We start from the raw sequence: 17,572 nt of genomic DNA on the forward strand, positions 1-17,572 counted from the left end.
AGCAATCTAACCCATGTGCCTTGGAAGCCATCTGAAGATAGATCAGATGCATCTCATCCTTGGTTTTCCTGAGTGAGCACTGGGAGAATGTTCCTTGCAGATTGTCTCCCATAATGATAATCACGAGGTCCATGTTGTTCTTCCGAGCCTCATGATTTTCTAGCTTGAAATAACATCATGAGGAAAGCTCCTCAAGATGTTTTGCTCACAATTAACTGAAGGCATTGTCACCAACAGGTCCTAATTTGGATTTATTTTCCAGGGTGAAACCTACCTCTGATGGACGCCTCGCACACCGTGCCAAAGCCCAGGTCACGCTGCCTGCAGCTGTGGAAGAAACGGAGCCACTCCAGAAGCTTTACCACCTCCTGGAAGCCAAGGGGTTTCAGACATGCATGGAAGGAGTGGCACTCCTCCTAGACCTGTGCAAAACCAGCCCCCAGCTCATCTCCACTAACATTGTCCAAGTATGTAGGGTGTCTTCATTGTCCCTTTCCTTTAGCCCCTTTCCTAAGGCTGCAGTAGTAAAGTTAATTCAGTGAGTGTTGGCACTCCATCCTGGCTGTTTGGGACAGGCTGGTCCCTCTTACCCAGACAAATTTATACCAGGTTCAGGCTTCAGGACAAGTTTTTTTAGTCCAGCTGCATTTGTCTGGCAGGTGCCCATTGATACTGTTCATCAGATGATGGCAGAATTTTCTGCTGCTGTAATTGCTGCTGTCTCCTACTGCTGGTTGGGTTAAGTGAAGAGAATCCAGCCACTGAAAGCATGGCTGTTGTTCTCTAGAGAAATGATGGATTTGCATGGGGAAGAGAAGTATTAGGCTGGGTTGGTTTAAAGCCAGTTTTTTTGAAAGAATTTTTCTGTAAACTCCATCTTGTCTTGCTCAGGCACAACTCTGGAACTCATTTCCACTTGTCCCTATTCCTCTTGGTAAAGACAGTGCTCACCCTTCTTGGGGGGCCTTTGTTCTCTTTGGAAAGGAAGAAAACAGCTAAGGACAGATCCATCTTTTCTCCTCCCAGTAGCTGCTTTTTCCCTTTTTCCAGAATATGGTGCCTGATGCTGTGGCTGTCAAGGGACTGAACCTGCTCTAAGGAGAGCTGTACAGCACATTTCATTTCACAAGTCTCCCTCATAGTTAACTGAGAAATGGTCTGGATCCTGGAAGATTTGATCAGAGCCCTTCCCTTCTCCAGACACAGGTTTTGAGACAGACAACATCAAACTTAGATCTTCTCCAGCCATAGTTCTGCCAAAATCATAGCTGCCCTCAGTACTTGAGGCAACTGTATAGAAAAATGGGCATTGTAAATATCTGCTTACATACTTGTAAAGCAAAGGTAGCCTTTTGCATTAACAAATGGAATTGATTTAATGATTTCTAGATGGAGAGAAATACAATAGGAACTAATCTGTCCCCAACCAAACCTCTTAAAAACAGAAGAAAATCTTTCAAGCAGCATGAGGTTGCGCTACCATTCCAGTGAGTGGCCCACAGGAAAAGAGTGAAATTGTGCAAGCAAGTGCTGACATGAGAGAGAGGATCATTTTCATCTTTTACGTTGCTGAGTGCTATATCCACTCTTCAAACAAAGACATTCTAATCCAGCTTTCATGTTGCTTGTTCTCTTCACAGATTTTTGATTATTTTGTCCTGAGAATATCTGACAGCCACAAGAAAGTGAAGCAGAAGGCGCTGGACGTGCTGGCTGAAATCATCAGCCTCCTGGAAGATGCCCTGAACCCGGTGATGATCCCTTTGGTGCAGGGAATAACAAAGAACCTGAACTCAAAGGATCCCGGGGTTCATGCCGCAGCTGTGAACGCACTGGAAGAATCCATTGCTCATCTGGGTAAGGCTGAGCCCTGGCACGGACTCTCCTCTCCTGTGCCTCTGTCTCTCCCACACAAGAGAGCACTGAGTGCCTTGGCAGCTGCTGTTGTCTGTGGAAGGCTCCAGCTGGCAGCCACCAGAAGCTGTGCAGGTGCAGTCCTTATGCACCATCCCCAACAGGCTGGAATGTGCAGCAGCATTGCCCAACAGTCCCAGCAGCCCTTGGCTCTGTGCTGCAGCTCTGAAGAGCAAGTCCTGGACTACAACTTTGCTACAATTCAGAGGGAAAGGGGTTTTGCAGTTTTCTTGGTCCCCATTTGAATTCCCAAATGAACAGCTTTGCTGTTGGCATGCAGGGACACTGGCCCATCAGAGCTTCTGCAGAGCAGCCACCTGGCAGGCTCTACATTATAGGCATTAGCTGCCTATGTTCTACCTTTCTTCTTTCTCTTCTTTTTTCAAAGGGGAACTTATGATTCACCAAGTTAATTTCTTTGTAACAAGCAAGTCTAAATCCAGCTGCAACGATGCCTTGTTCTACGTGTTGTTTTGTGTGGGGCAAAATGGCAATAGCAAAGAACTACATAGGCAAGGGCTGCTCTAAATTCCTTTGCCACACAGACTTATGTCAGCTCTGAAAATGCTTGAAAAATGGAGTGTTGAGGAGGCAGATGTTCAAGGGGAGTTTCCACTTTCTCCACCTCAGCTGCTCTGTGAAGTCATGAACTGCCTGACTCAGTGCCTTTCTGTGTGCCAAGGATGGGCTTCTTCCTTTTTGCTCTGGGATGCAAAACCTTTTCACTGCTTCTTACATGTGACTGAACTCCTCTTGAGGTCCCTGATGTGAAATGTTTTAACATAGCTCCTGGTACAGGAGATGAGTTTGGATTTGCAGATGCGAAAGGAGAGCTTTTCTTTTGGAATTTGAAACCCTGCCAAGTAGGCAGGAAGAAAAGTCAATAACAATTCAGAAATCAGCAGAAATTTACTTTCTTTGATAAAATGGGGTTGCCCTGCCCTTTCCCTCCCCACTCTCCTTTCTCCTATGACCTCAGACAAGTGAGCAGAAACATGTGTTTCACTTGTAGATAAAGTATCACTGCTGAAAGAGTTCAGCCACCAATGGAGTCATCTGAGTGGCCAAGCTCTGCTGGATGTCACCGGCAGTATCGCAGGTATGGCCTCCCCTTCTAAGCCAAGAGGTCTCCGAGGGAGTATTTACAGGGAATGCCTGTGAGCAGACAGCAGAGTAGCTCCTCCACACCAGGAGGTGCTGAGCTTGTCCCTCCTGCCCAGCAGCCAAGGCAGGTGTATTTGGCAGGTTTCCCTGGCTGCTGCAGAGCTGTGCAGCACCTGAGCTGGGGCAGCGCTCGGCCTCAGGGCTGAGCCCTCACTGGGGCATCTCAGAACCCACCTGCAGGAAAGGAGGGGCTCAAATACCCCAGCTGGCTCCTCTCTTGGGAGCTCAGGGACATCTGTGATCCTTTAGGGAAAATGGTGGCAAACGCTGTTTCAGGGAATCAGTTTGTTTTGTTCTCACAGAATTCTTGTTTTTCTCTTGGGAAGTTTTGAGGCTGAACCGTGCAGAGCCTGGGGGTCACAGCTTAGGTCAAAACTCAACACATGTCTTAGAGGCACGGATTTAGTGCAAGGCAGCCTTTGGGGGCACAGGGGCAGAAGCAGAGTGCTGGGGCTCCCTGCCTGTGCTGGAATCCAAGTGGCATTGGACTGAGCATTTCAGGGTGTGCAAACAGTGTCTGCCTGTGTCTGCGCTGTCCCAAATGCTACAAATGCAGCTGTTAATGGATTCCTCAGAGGAGCTTGCTATGTCAGCAGTAGCCAAAGAATGGAAAAATTATAATCTCAATATATAGCAGAGAAGACAATTGTTAGCCTTGCTTTATCTGGGGCTAAATCCACTGCTAATTATGCCAGCATCTTTAAATGCTAGGTGTCATAACTTTGTGTCTTCATTAGGAATCTCAAAAGGGCACGTTCAGTGATTAGGAATGTCAAAGGCCCGTTATAGAGCATTTGAATAAAATAGATCTCCAGCAACAGGGAATTTAGTTTTGCAGTTCTTTTGAACTCTTTTTCAAATAAAGGAATTAAGCATAAATTAGGACTACTTTAGAAAGAGCAGATGTTCTCTCTGAGATTTAGTAGGAACAGACAGCTGTTCCTCACCTTCAATAGTCACCAATGTCTTTAATTACATTTAAACTCAAATGAAGTCCCATTTAGAAAGGGGTACCATAACCCTTTCCCTGCTTAGCAGAATTGGTTTGGGGTCTTTCAGGAGCTGTTTCAATGTTGAATTGTTGCATTAAGGTGCTGGTGGATTAACAGCATAGAGAAAATGAAGTCTCTTCCAGCACAGGATGATAAATGGCTACTACATAACATTTTGCCTGATCAGAAAAGAAGAATGGTCTCCAGAGCACTTCAGGTTTTGATCTCCCAGCCAAATCTGCCATGCAAGAAGCCTGTTGGTAGTAAATTTTTGTCTGTGTTTGATATGGTTCAGTTCAGAAAATGAGCAGAGTGCAAATTTCAGAGACAATGTGAGAAAACACTTGTGTTTTGGTTCAATTTCCATCCGCTGTGCAGCATTTTTCTCTCGCTATGCCCCTTTTTCAGTGGACATTATAAGAAAAAATGCCATTAACACTGGGAGTGGAAATGCCATTAAAATGTGGAGATGTCCAAATGCCACGGCAATGGGGTCTGGGTAATTCTCTAAGACACCCTGAGGTTTCAAACAGCATTTTGTTGGAAGCCTCAAAAGCATTCTGCCAAAGACAGCAGCTAGTCACTGGTGTTTCTCATCCAGCTGTCAGGCAGCACCCATCTCTGGTGGGCTGGAGTTTTGAAGTGGGTTCTAATGCTGCCCTTTGCTGTGTGCCACTGAGCAAAGGGGAGAGCCAGATCAAACTTTGGCCCTTGACATCAAAGTTACAAAAATTGAATCATCCTTCTTATTAGAAATCTCTCAATTGCCTCTCTAGGGTGCATTTCCAAATCTTCAGTGTGGATTTAGACAACTTCTTAATGGAAATAAAAAGCAATTTGACATTTCAGTCATTGTTCTTGCAGAAACAGATTGTGAAATGCTTTAGGAAAGGTACAAAGTCTGCCACAGGGACAAGGCTCTGGTTGGAGAAATTAGTCCTGAGGGGTTGGTGGTTCTGTTTCCAGGATGATCAGCTGCATTGCCCGTTTCTGGGTCATGGGGCTCTGTGTGCTGTTTCACTGACCTCAGCCAGAGAGGCTCCCAAGAAGCACAAGCAGAGGCAGATCCCTGTTGGCATGGAGGCTGGTGGGTAAGGAGCTGTGTCTCTCTCCCGGCAGTGCTGGTGGAGTGGGTTCATGCCAGGAGCCCTGCAGTGGTCCAGCGCTGCGCCCTGCCCGTGCTCTGGTCCTGCCTGGAGAACAAGGCGCTGCCTGTGCCAAGCGCCAGCATCCGCACTGTGCTCACCAAGCTGGCCTGTGCCCTCTGCGAGGTGATGGGCACCCAGCTGAGGAAGTGTGCTGCCAGCAAGCCTCCCCACGTGCGGGAAAACCTCAACAGCCTTTTGGGCTGGTGAAGCCATCGTGTTCTCCAGAAAGCTGACCAAGGGCTGAGTTGGACACCTCCGGATGTGACCTCTTAGCTGTGCCAAAAATGACAAAAGACTAAGGAAGGGCGTGCATCTGCCCCTGCTCTCTCCATCGCCCTTCCTAGTCATGGTGAGTGGGGCCTGAAGCAACTCCAGACTGAGGACAAGGTTAAGGCCAAGCTTGGCTCAGCCTCACACAGAGGTGAGGGGGGAGCTGGGCCGCTCTCTGCTGGGAGGAAGGGTCTTGTGGCAGCCCAGCCAGGCTGTGCACATTGCCAGGGAACAGCTGTGCCCTGCACGTGGCCCTGCAATGAGCTGTGCTGCTGCCAGTGCCCCGTGCAGCTGGAGGGCTGCTCAGCTGTGGGGCAGGGAGAGGAGCAGGAGGGTGCATGTGCAGCTGAGCCATTGCTGGAGAGCACAGGGCTCGGGGCTCCCTGCTGTCCCAGGGCAGCCCAGAGGCCAGGCTGTTCCTGGGGTGCCTCTGTGGAAGTGGATCAGCATTTTGTCCCCTGGCCTGCCTCAAGTGTCTGCCAGCAGGAGCATGTTTCCCTGTGCAGCTATTGGAAATAATGTCCCATAAAAGATCTTGGCAGGAAATATGTCCCATGAAATATGGTGCTTTGGCTGTGTTAGGTTTGCATTGTGGCCTCTGCTGTACTTTGTGTCTCCACGTTGCAGATCTGACTGCCTACACTCTTACCAACAGGTTTTCTGTGCTGACTTCCCATTATCTCCTACCCTCCCATCCAGAAGAGCTCTCTTTCCTCCAAGCTCAGGAAGAAGCTGCCGCCTGCATGAAGAGTGTTTCAAGAATAGGATTTATGCATTAGTCTTCCTAGTTAGAGATGTACATATGTTCTGATCTTTAAATGTCGTTTTGAATAAATGTGTTTTGATTGTATCTTGAAATTTTGATGACATATTTTTAATTCTGTATATTTTATTTTGATGTTTTTGAAAAAGGTAAATAAATAAATAAAAAAAAATTTAAATAAACCAAAAGGAGAATGTGTGACCAGGACCTGCTAGCCTCGAGGTTATGGCAGTGCAGCTCACTCCATGTGCCAGTGTCTCACCACATCCTTTCCTCACTGGGCTGCTCCTCTTCCTCTTTTGCCATGTTTTCTTTGTGTCATTTGTGCTGCTCTTTGTTAATTGGCATTACAACAGGACCACCTCTTCACATGTTTGGGGGACAATGGAACCAAAAGATCCTGTATGGTCAAAAGTTTTCTACCTGGATGTGTTCTGTGCTCAACAAAGCCCTGAGCAAAGAAACCAAGAGAAGTGTGCCCAAATGCCAAAGCTTTGCTCCTTTGCAATCTCACACAGATCTGGCTCACAGGTGACTTCAGGCACAATTTCATAGGTAAGAAGAGGATGTGTATTTCACTGGGAAAAGATGCCCTGCTTTGCAAAAGTCATCTGTATGTAGATTTACCCAGGACAGCAGTCCAACAGTGTTTTTTGCAACTTGCTTGCCAAGAGATGAGTGGGCTGTGAGGCCAATAACAAGTGACAAGGGTTCCTCAAATCTATTTCCACTCCAGCCTGGGTGCCATTCAGCCCAGGGCTATGGGATCATTTGTTCCCATGGACTGGTGCTTGCCAGGGTAATGAATTCCTGCATACCTGGAACAAGCAATTCTGGATTCCGCTCCAGCTCTTGGTGGGCTGCATGATCATTGACAATGCATTGACAATAATTTCCAGAAATTATTCTACAGTTTCCTTTCATAGTAATTTGAAAATTTAAACTTCACATTTCAATTTGTTTTGCCTTAGGGAAAAATACTTCTGGGCCCAGTGCAAACTGTAACCTTTTGACAGCAAAGTCCTCATGGTTGCCAGCTTCTGATGTTCTAGAAGAAACTGCATGTGAATGTGTTAATTGAGTTTTCTGAAGGAAAACTTTGTCTGACTCTGTCACGTGGCTGCATGTGTTGGCATAGCTATGGGTCTAGTCCTGGCCTAGTAAAGCCCAGGCAGGCTGGCATGTTGCAGGGAAAACAAGTCCACGAGCTTATGGGGTTGCCATCACCAGCAGAGCAGATGTGTCCTTTGGGGATTTCTCTGGAGACAAAATTAGGGACCTGCTCCATGCCACAGTATGGATCTCTTAGATCCTTAGATCTTTCTAAACTATCCTAAAAAAGGCAGTGAAACTTCACATCTCCTTGCACAGCCACTGTTTGAATAGGGGCATTTTTGTCCCTCCTCAAAGCCATTGCTCTTGCACACTAGAAACATGAACATCCACCAACAGGAATGATGCATGGCCCTCCTGCTGCTGCTTCAGAGCTCTGGGAAGTGCAGACCTGGGTATTACCAATGGGAACACTTAATTAGCATTTCATGCTCCTTCAAGATGCCCAGATCTCAGGGCTTTTAGTTTCAAAGCAGCCACTGTACTGGCTCTAGGGAAGAACAGTAAATGGGAAACAGGGATTGCCAGCCTTGCAGGGGTGTGGGGGAAACCTGGAGTGTTTGCATCAAAAGATGAATGGGAAGAGTGCAATTGCCAAAGCCAAAGCTTCGTTAGGATAGCAGGGTCAGTTCTTTACGGCCTGCTTGCATGGAAATCATTTCAGAACCTCCTTTTTGTATCTCATGCAGAAAAGGAGATCTTAATAATACCATGCTACTTAAAAACACATTGTAATGCAGATCCGTAGTGGTTCACAATGAAGCAGACTGCCTGCTTTGTCACTGCCAGCCCTGGCGACCCTGCAAGAGACCGTAGGGTATGCCGTGCCTGTTTTATATCCAAGCAAACTTGAGTTTGCTTATTAGTGTGGAATAAATACAAGGGTAATAAAATGGACAATTAAACTGGTGACTTTGGAGGATATGCTCATGCTTTCACACGTCAGTCCTGTACCTCATGCTCCCAAGGCTTGTTACTCATCATGAAATATTTCAATAAAAAACCACAGCTCCTCTGATACATCTGAATAAAATTGCATCAGATCATCAAGAATTCTGCTGGCTAGAACAAGACAAAAGCCGTCTGACACTCACTTGCAGCTGTCCTGGATTTCTGCAGCCCTTTGTGAAACGCTGCTGTGGGCAGAGTGTTTGGAGTTGGTTTGGGCCTTTATGAGAGATCTGTGTAACAGCATGCTGGGCTCTCCTGGCAGAAAACTGTCCAAGCCCAGGGACATGGTGCCGGCAGGAGTGGAGCAGCCCCGCTCCCAGCCCCAGAGCGTGAGCTGAGCCACGCCGGGGAGAAAAGACACCGAGGGGCTCCAGCCCAGCTGCTTCACCTGCCGTGACCGCTCCACAGAGCTCTGCCTCTGGGAGAAAGTCGACGCTGGACAAGCATGGAGCTTTCATCTGCTGCTGCAGCTGCTCCGTGACAGCTCCTGTTCTTCCTGAGGGAGAACCCAGCACCACCTTGTAACGCGTGTCCTGGGGGGATTTTCCTCCGGCATTCTGGGTCTTTGTCCCAGCAGAGGACGGTGAGGTCTGGCAGTTTGATATCTAGAACTCACTGGCCTTTTTGCTTGCTTTTCAGCTATTCCGCTTCTTAATAAACTGTTGCAAATTTTTCCACTTTCATCTATTAGTATTAATTTCCTGTTACTGGAAGGGGATTGTTGGAACACTTCAGAGGAGATGACTCATTGCAGAATGTCCTGTATTAAGTTCTCTCAAACTGTGTGAGACATGGCTTCACACAGGAGCAGCCCCAAGGCTGCTGAGGGGAAGGCACAGAGGAAGACAAACCCAGTATTTCTGAGGGAAATTCCTTGACACCAAAGCAACCTGAGTCGTCCAACAGCTGACCTGACATTTTGAGACATGGGCCAAAGGGGAAACCTTGCAGTGTGTTTGGTCCAGGCCGGGTCATGCTCAAGGCAAAGGTGTGTCAGTGCACTTGGCTCCTTCTCTCCTCATTGTGTCCAGCACACACAGGAGGCCAGAGCTCCTGCAGAAACCATCACAGCACTCAGTGGGAGCAACTTGTGTCCAGTGCTCACATAGAGCCGTGTCCAACACTGCACCTCATTGGAATGAGGAACTGTTCCAGCTCTTTTAGGAGCTAAGGAGGTTTGGCCTTCAGATCAGCTCCTTCCCAGCTCTTGATTTGCTGCCCTGGCTGAGCTGCTGCTTGTGGCAACACTTGTTGCACAGCTGACAGCCCTGCTCTGCTGGCCAGCAGCCACTGCAGGAGCTTGTGCCAGTGACATGGAACCTTTCAGATCTTCCTCAGGAAAGCTCAGGACAGAACTTGTCAAAAGAGCATTGCCTGGGCCATGCCTTTGACATTAAACCTCTCCTCTGTGCTTGGTGCCACACACAGTAAATATCTGAGGAAGCAAGTTTTCTGCTCCAGAAATTTCTTAAATCAATCAGTTAAACTGTAACAGAACACGATTTGGGATGTGTAATCTCTCTTTAATTCATTGTGCAGAAAGCTTCAGAGAGCTGTGTGTCTAACCTAAATGACCTTGCCACCAAGAACTCAGAAAAGTGGGAGAGATGGAATCAGTAGCACAAGGATCTGCATTGTGATTCTCCCACAGGCCTGAGGACACGGCCCACTTCCACTGGGCCATGGCTTTTTACCCTACATCAAAACCTCGTGCTTCAGATTGTGGTGGTGAATGGCCCCGGCCTTGTCCGGCCACACGGTGACCTGAGAAACGCTTGTCAGGCCTGGGCCTTGCTGAGCAGCCCCTGGGCCCAGCTCCTCTTGAGCTTCCCAGAGACACCGAGCGCTGCCAGGCACTTGTGCTGTCTGACCAGCTCCTGGGGTGTCCTGTGAACTGCCTTGGAAACCGCTTTTCCTGCCTCAATGGCATGACATCCTCCTTCTCCCACTCTCAGAGCCAGGCTGCTGACCCACGGTGCGGCCACGATGAAGCCTTGATGGCTGAGGCCCCTCGCCTGTGGCCCATGAACAGCGCTCCCAAAGGAGGCCCTTGGGGCTCTCCTGGAGCCCAGAGGTGCCAGCAGCAACCTCCCTCTGAGTGGGGCCTCGCAGAGCCAGCGCGCTCTCGAGCTTGCTGCACTGGCAGCATGACTGAGCAGCCATGGATCCTGGGCCAAGAGCCCACTCCTGGAGGCTCCAGTTTAACCACTGCTCAGCTCCAGTGCTGTTAAGCTTTTAGGCCATATTCCTTTTGATCCTTGTCCTTTCTGTCCCTTTCTCAAATGCACCTAAACACACACACACACACACACACACACACAAACACACATAATTCTCAGAATGTGTCTCATTTGATTGACTGAATTTTGTTTCTTGCTTTTTTTTCCCCATGTTGTTCCTTAACCAAGTAGTAAGTAATAATGTGAATGTTGCCAATGAATTTTCTTGAGCTGTTGCTTAATATTCAAGCTGGTTTTTACTGAACCTTGCCTGGGAATTTTTAAGCAATCTCAGACACTTGTTCGTAACAAGCCTTGGGAGCATGAGGTGCAGGATTGACACTGGAAAGTCATTCAAGAGGGATGAGTTTAACTGTCCATTTTATTACTCTTCTATTTATTTCACTCTAATAAGCCAAGCCAAGCTTTTCTTGGAGGCAGAATGTGTGTGGGAGGCACTACAATATTATCCCAGAGCTCTGGGCTGAATGGCACCCAGACTTGGGCTGCACAAGCTGGGGAAAAAATGTTCCTGCCCTTGAACTTCCTTCCTCTCCTCTCAACAACTGAAAACAAAATTATAAATCAATAAACTATAATTACAATGAATCAATTATAATAAAAATGAAATATTTTTCCTTAGGATACTCCAATGATTTAAGCCAAAACAACAATAACAATTATTACCAATAAATATAAACAAATCATATACTAAGAAATACCTTCTGAAAGTTTTAACGCAGTAACTAATATACTTTAGATTAAAAGTATCTAAAAAAACTATCATACAATCTAAGACACCCTAGTAAAACAATTCATATTACAAATATACTAAACACAAAAACAAGCACCACTATAATTTCTCCTACATTTTAACCAAACAATTAAACTTTAATAACACCCTAAAGTACTCTCAAACAATTCCAATTATTTTTTAAAATTTAATTGTGGGTGAGTGCTATATTTGGATATTGGTTTTTGGATTGTTTGGGTTAGATGATTTAAAAATTTGCATTTCTATAGCAAATTAATCAGCTGAGAAGGCAGCACTCTGCAAACAGAACTGACTGAAAATGAATGGGACAGAAATCAGTAACTCTGAAAGTTTTATTTGCTGTCAAATACACCCCACCCAGCCAGCCCCACACAATCCCCATCCCACCGCTCCCAATTGGGATCCCACTGCTCCCAGTCTCCTTCCAACCCCATCTCACTCTGGGACCTGTGGAATGGAGTGAGTTTGGCCTGGGATTGAGTTTTTTTGAGGAGGGAAGAAGCAATTTGAGGAGGGACTGAGCCTTTATGGGTTAAAATTCAGTTGTTTTCAGTGGGATTTGAGTGGTATTGAGGTGACAGATCCATCCCTTTTGGCTTCTGGAGGGCAAAGAGAGGAAGAACAGAAAAAAAATTAAAGCCAAACCAAAAGGAGAAGCAGGCAGGTGTGTTCCCAACAGGGATCACAGGGAATGTGGGTCACCAGGGCTGTGCCCAGCGTGGCTCCTGCAGTGGGGGATGGAGCTGGAGCAGCGCACGAAGCTCTTCCCGCACTCGGGGCACTCGCAGGGCTTCCCTCACCGGTGCCTCCGTTGGTGTTGGGTCAAGTGAGAGCTCCTGGAGAAGCTCTTCCCACACTGGGGACACTCGTAGGGCCTCTCCCCAGTGTGGATGCGCCGGTGGGTGACGAGAGTGGAGTTGTGCTTGAATCCCTTCCCGCAGTCAGGGCAGCAGAAGGGCCTCTCCTCTGTGTGAATCCGATAGTGCTGGAGGAGATCAGAGCTAATCCAAAACCCCTTCCCACACTTGGAACACTCGTACGGCCTCTCCCCAGAGTGGATATTTTGGTGGACAATCAGGTGGGAACGCCGGCTGAAGCTCTTCCCACACTCCCCACACTCGTAGGGCCGTTCCCCAGTGTGAGTCCTCTGGTGCTGGATCAGGGTGGAGCTCTGCCTGAAGCTCTTCCCACATTCCTCACACTCGTGGGGCCTCTCCCCAGTGTGGATGCGCCGGTGCAGGACAACATGGGAGTTGCGCCTGAAGCCCTGCCCGCAGTCGGGGCAGCGGAAGGGCCTCTCCTCTGTGTGCGTGCGCTGGTGCACGAGGAGATGGGAGCTGGTCTGAAACCTCTTCCTGCACTGATCACACTCATAGGGCCGTTCCCCAGTGTGGGTTCTCTGGTGGATGATCAGGCTGGAGCTCCACCTGAAGCTCTTCCCACACTCCTTGCACTTCTGGGGCTTCTCCCCATCAGGAACCTCCTCACGGACCACCAGCTCCGAGCTCTGGCTCCATCTGCGGCCGCCTTCCCGGCCCAGGCTGGCTCTTTCCCCCTCAGATCCCCGCCATCTGCGTTTGCAGCCCCTCCTCGTGCGGCATCTCCGGGGCTTTTCCTCCCCGTTGGGTTCCTGCGCCGTGGAGCCGCTCAAAACGGCCTCTGCCACGAGGTTCTGCTGTGCTGGGCTGGGAGATGGAGCAGGAGAGAGGGGGAAAGGGGCACTGACTTCCTCCTCACATTCTTGCATGTTCTGGGGCATTTTCCTCACAGCCTCAATGGGAGTTGGAAATCCTGGTTTGGGAAAAACAAAAGGATGAACACAATGAATTTGAAGGTCTTTCTGCCCAAGTCCATCTCTACAAGTCACCGGCCATCGGGGCTCCAGAAATATCTCCCAAACACCAAGACTCAGGGCTGAAAAACCCTCCCCAGGAGTTCCCCACCCCTGCTCCCTCCCCTCTGCTGTTTGGGTTCCCCCTGTCCCAGCTGCTGGGGTCATGCTTGCATTGGGGTCCCCCTTCTCCTCGGTGCCCGCCCTCCCCAGCCTGCTGGCAGTCCCAGCAATCCCAAAAGCTGCCCCCTCTTCGCTCCCCATTCAGGGGTGCCGGGGCTTTTTGGGCTCCCTTTTGGGCTCCCTTCTCCCCTCATGCTCTGCTCCGGGCTGCAGGGGCTCCAAGGAGTCCCCCCTGCCCCTCTCCAGCCTCTGCAGGCTCCCGCCCATGGCGGCGCTCCCCCCTCTCTGGGCTCCCCACTTTGGGCTCCTGGGGGACACAGGGCTCTGCTCCTCCAGGCTGCCTCTGCCGCCAGCCGCCACCGCCACCCCCCGATGTCCCCCCGAGGGGCCTTTTCCGCTCAGCCTTGCACTTCTTCATTCTCCAAACATCCCCCCAAAAAACCAAACTGGGAGGAACTGGGAGTGGCTGGGAACATGCTGGTGGTTACTGGAAACAACTGGGCTTCTACTGGGATCAACTGGGATCACGCTGGAGGTGACTGGGATCATCCTGGCAGTGAGTGCCACTGCACTGAGGCTGACTGGGAGTGCTTGGCAGCAAATGGGATCATACTGGGGAATAATGGGAGGGACTGGCAACATGCTGGAGGGAACTGGCATACACTGGGAGATACTGGGAGTGACTGGAACCAAAGGGAGGGTGAAAGAGAGCCACTGGAACCATGTGGAGCACAACTGGTTCATACTGGCAGGGACTGGGAGCACACTGGGCTCATCTCTGGATCACACTGGGAGGGACTGGACCGATACTGGGAGAATCTGAGAGTGACTGGGAACACACCCTGCACATCATCCCCCATACTGGGACTGACTGGGAGCAACTGGGATTATACTGGGACCACACTGGGAGGGCTGGCATGTGACTGGGATCCAACTGGAGCTTACTGGGATCATACTGGGGTTGAAAGGGAGTGACTGGGATCACACTTTGGGCTACTGGGAGCACCTGAGAGAAACTGGGATCATGCTGCAAGCAAACTGGAGGAACTGGGCAGGACTGGATGCATGCTGGAGGCAGCTGGGATATTCTGGGCATGACTGGGGGATCACACTGGGAGAACTGACACCTTCCTGGGGCCCCTGGCAGCGCCTGGGAATGACTGCAGACATGCTGGGACAAGGTGGGAAATGTTGGGGGTTTTGTGGATTTTGGGGGGTTTGGATTTTGGGGGTTTTATTGCCGCTTTGGGGGGGTGTTCTTCTGGGGGTGTTTATTGAAATTTTTTGGGTTTTGTATTTTGTGCGGTTTTACTGAGATTTTCCTAGTTTGTTTGGGATTCTGAGAAATTCTGGGAGTTTTTATGGGATTTCTAGGAGATTTTGAGGCATTTCACTGGAATTGTTGGGGCTTTTAGTGGGATTCATTGGGGATTTGGTTTTTTTCAGAATTTTCGTGGGATTTTTGGGGTTTTGTGGGGTTTTTTGGGTGTTGACATGATTTTTTTGGGTGTTTGGGGGGGATTTTGTGGGATTTTTATTATTTAGGGGACATTTTTGGGGGCATTTCCGGGGTTTCACCGGGATTTTGGAGTTTCTTGAGATTTCAAAAGATTTTGTGGGCTTTTATTAGGATTCTAGGGTGTTCTAATGGGATTTTATCATATTTATTTCGGATTTCATGAGTTTTATTGGGACTTTTGGGGCTTTTAAGGAAATTAGATGCCTCTCAGCCCTTCCGCAAACCCTGGGACAACCCCAAAGGCCCCAGACCCCCAAATCCCCCACAAATTCCACTAAAACTCCCAAATTCCTCAAGAAATTACAATAAGATCATCCAAAACCCCAGAGAATCCCACAAAATCCCAGTGAAACCCACCAAAACTGAAAAAAACTTCCCAAAATTTCGTTAAACCCCATCAAAAATCAACCCCCCCAACCCCAATAAAATCCCCCAAAATCCAAAACTCCCCAAATCCACAAAACCCCCAAAATCCCATAACCCCCTGAAACACAATAATTCTCTCCAAAACCTCTATAGTACCCCCTGAACTTCCATCAAAATCCTCCAAAGCCCTCCCAAAATCCCCAAAAACCCTCCCAAAAATGCCCCCCAAAATTGCCCCCCAGAACCCCCCAGACTCTCTGGGGCCGTCCTGGGTCAGGGGCACCGGCCGGTGGAACAGGAGCCACCTCAGGGGCCCTCGGAGCTCTGTGGGGAGGGGGCACCATGGGAGACCCCAAAAACGGGAGGGGGGGGGGCTGGGAACCCCCAGGATCCCCAAATCTCCCCCGGGAACCCCAAATCCCCCTGAAAAGCCCCCAAGGTTGGCCCAGGACCACCCTGGAACCCCAAAGTCCCCCCAGCACCCCCAGGACCCCCCTTGAGACCCCTCTCGGGACCCCTCCCCACCCCCAGATCCCCCCACAGTGCCCCAGGACCCCTCCCCAGACCCTCCCCGACACCTCACGATCCCCCAGCCAAGACCCCTCCCCAGACCCCGCCCCACACCCCCGGAACCCTCCCCAAAGCCCCCCCAGCTCCCCGGACCCTCCCACGCCCCCCCGATCCCCTCTCAGCCCCTCCCGGCCCTGTCCCGGCCGCCTCAGCAGCTCCCGGAGCGCTCCGGCCGCTCCCAGCGCCGCCCCCGCTCTCTGCAGCGCCCGGCACGGCACCGCCGCTGCGGCTCGCCTCTGATTGGCTGCAGCGCCGCGGGGAGGCGGGCGCTGCTGAGGGGAGCCGCGCCCTCATTGGCTGGTTCGGGGCGGGGCGCACCGCTATTGGCTGGGGAGCCCGTGCAGGCGGCGGAGGCGGGAGATTCAGAGGCGAGCGCGGCTGAGGAGGGCGCTGAGGGGAAACTGGGGGGGTTTGGGGCGGTCTGAGGAGAAATTGGGGATTTTGGGGAGATTGACGGGAAATAGGGGGGTGTGCGGTGGGTTTGGGGGAGTGAGGGGGTCCGAGGGGGCTTTGGTGGGTCTGAGGGGGCTTTAGGGATCTTTGGGGGCAGCTTGAGAGGGTCTGGAGTGTTCTCAGGTGGGTTTAGGGGGATCTGAGAGGAATTGGGAGGGTCTGAGGCGATTTTGGGGGATTGTGAGAGGTGCTGGGGGGCTCTGGGCGGTTCTGAGGTGCATCTGGGGGGATTTAGCGGAGTGTGAGGGGATTTCCCAGGGTTTGGGGGGGATTGAGGGGTCTGAGGGGGATTTGGGGCAGTCTGATGGATTTGAGGGGGGTCTCAGGTGGGTCTGGGGTCAATTTTGTGGGGAACTGGGGGGTCTGAGGGTCCCGGGAAGGTTTTGGGGGTCCAGGGTGATCCTGGGCCAACCTTGGGGGGGTTTGGGGCTCCCGGAGGGGTCCCGGGGGAGATTTGGGGGTCCCGGGGGGTCCCAGGCCCCCCCTGAACCGGGGTCTGGGGGTTTCGGGGCGAGGGGGCACAACAGGGGTTCCACCCCCCCCTCCCGTTTTTGGGGGTCTCCCATGGTGCCCCCTCCCCACAGAGCTCCGAGGGCCCCTGAGGTGGCTCCTGTTCCACCGGCCGGTGCCCCTGACCCAGCACGGCCCCAGAGAGTCTGGGGGGTTCTGGGGGAATTTTGGGGGGGGGTTGAGAGGGTGTGTGGGGATTTTGGGGGTGTTTATGTGGATTTTGGGAGGGCTTTTTTGGACTTTGGGGGATTTTGTTGGGATTTATGGAGAATTATTGGGGTTTTGGGGGGTTTTGTGGATTTAGGGGGTTTTGGATTTGGGGGGATTTTATTGAGGTTGGGGGAGTTGATTTTTGAGTGGGTTTAGTGAAATGTTGGGGAGGTTTTTTGAGTTTTGGTGGGTTTCCCTGGGATTTTGTGGGATTCTCTGGGGTTTTGGAGGATCCTATTGTAATTACTTGAGGAATTTGGGATTTTTAGTGGAATTTGTGGGGGATTTGGGGGTCTGGGGCCTTTGGGGTTGTCCCAGGGTTTGCGGAAGGGCTGAGAGGCATCAAAATCTCCTTAAAAGCCCCAAAAGTCCCAATAAAACTCATGAAATCCAAAATAAATCTCACAAAATCCCATTTAAACACCCTAGAATCCCAATAAAAGCCCACAAAATTTTTTGAAATCTCAATAACCCCCAAAATCCCGGTGAAACCCTGCAAATCCCCACAAAAAATGTCCCAAACACCATAAAAATCCCACAAAATTTCACCCAAGACCCAAAGAAATCATGACAACATCCAAAAAAACCCACAAACCCCAAAAAAGCCTACCAAAATTCTGAAAAAAACCCTCAAATCCCCAATGAATCCCACTAAAAGCCCCCACAATTCCAGTAAAATGC

The 17,572-nt window shown here is 50.2% G+C and overlaps 1 pseudogene; it reads right to left on the reverse strand.

The window, feature by feature from the left end:
- LOC135292707 (zinc finger protein 850-like) overlaps window positions 1–17,572 on the reverse strand; it is a 216,147-nt pseudogene that overhangs the window by 66,924 nt on the left and 131,651 nt on the right.

The sequence above is a fragment of the Passer domesticus genome, unplaced genomic scaffold, assembly GCF_036417665.1.
Source record: "Passer domesticus isolate bPasDom1 unplaced genomic scaffold, bPasDom1.hap1 HAP1_SCAFFOLD_44, whole genome shotgun sequence".
NCBI lineage: Eukaryota > Metazoa > Chordata > Aves > Passeriformes > Passeridae > Passer > Passer domesticus.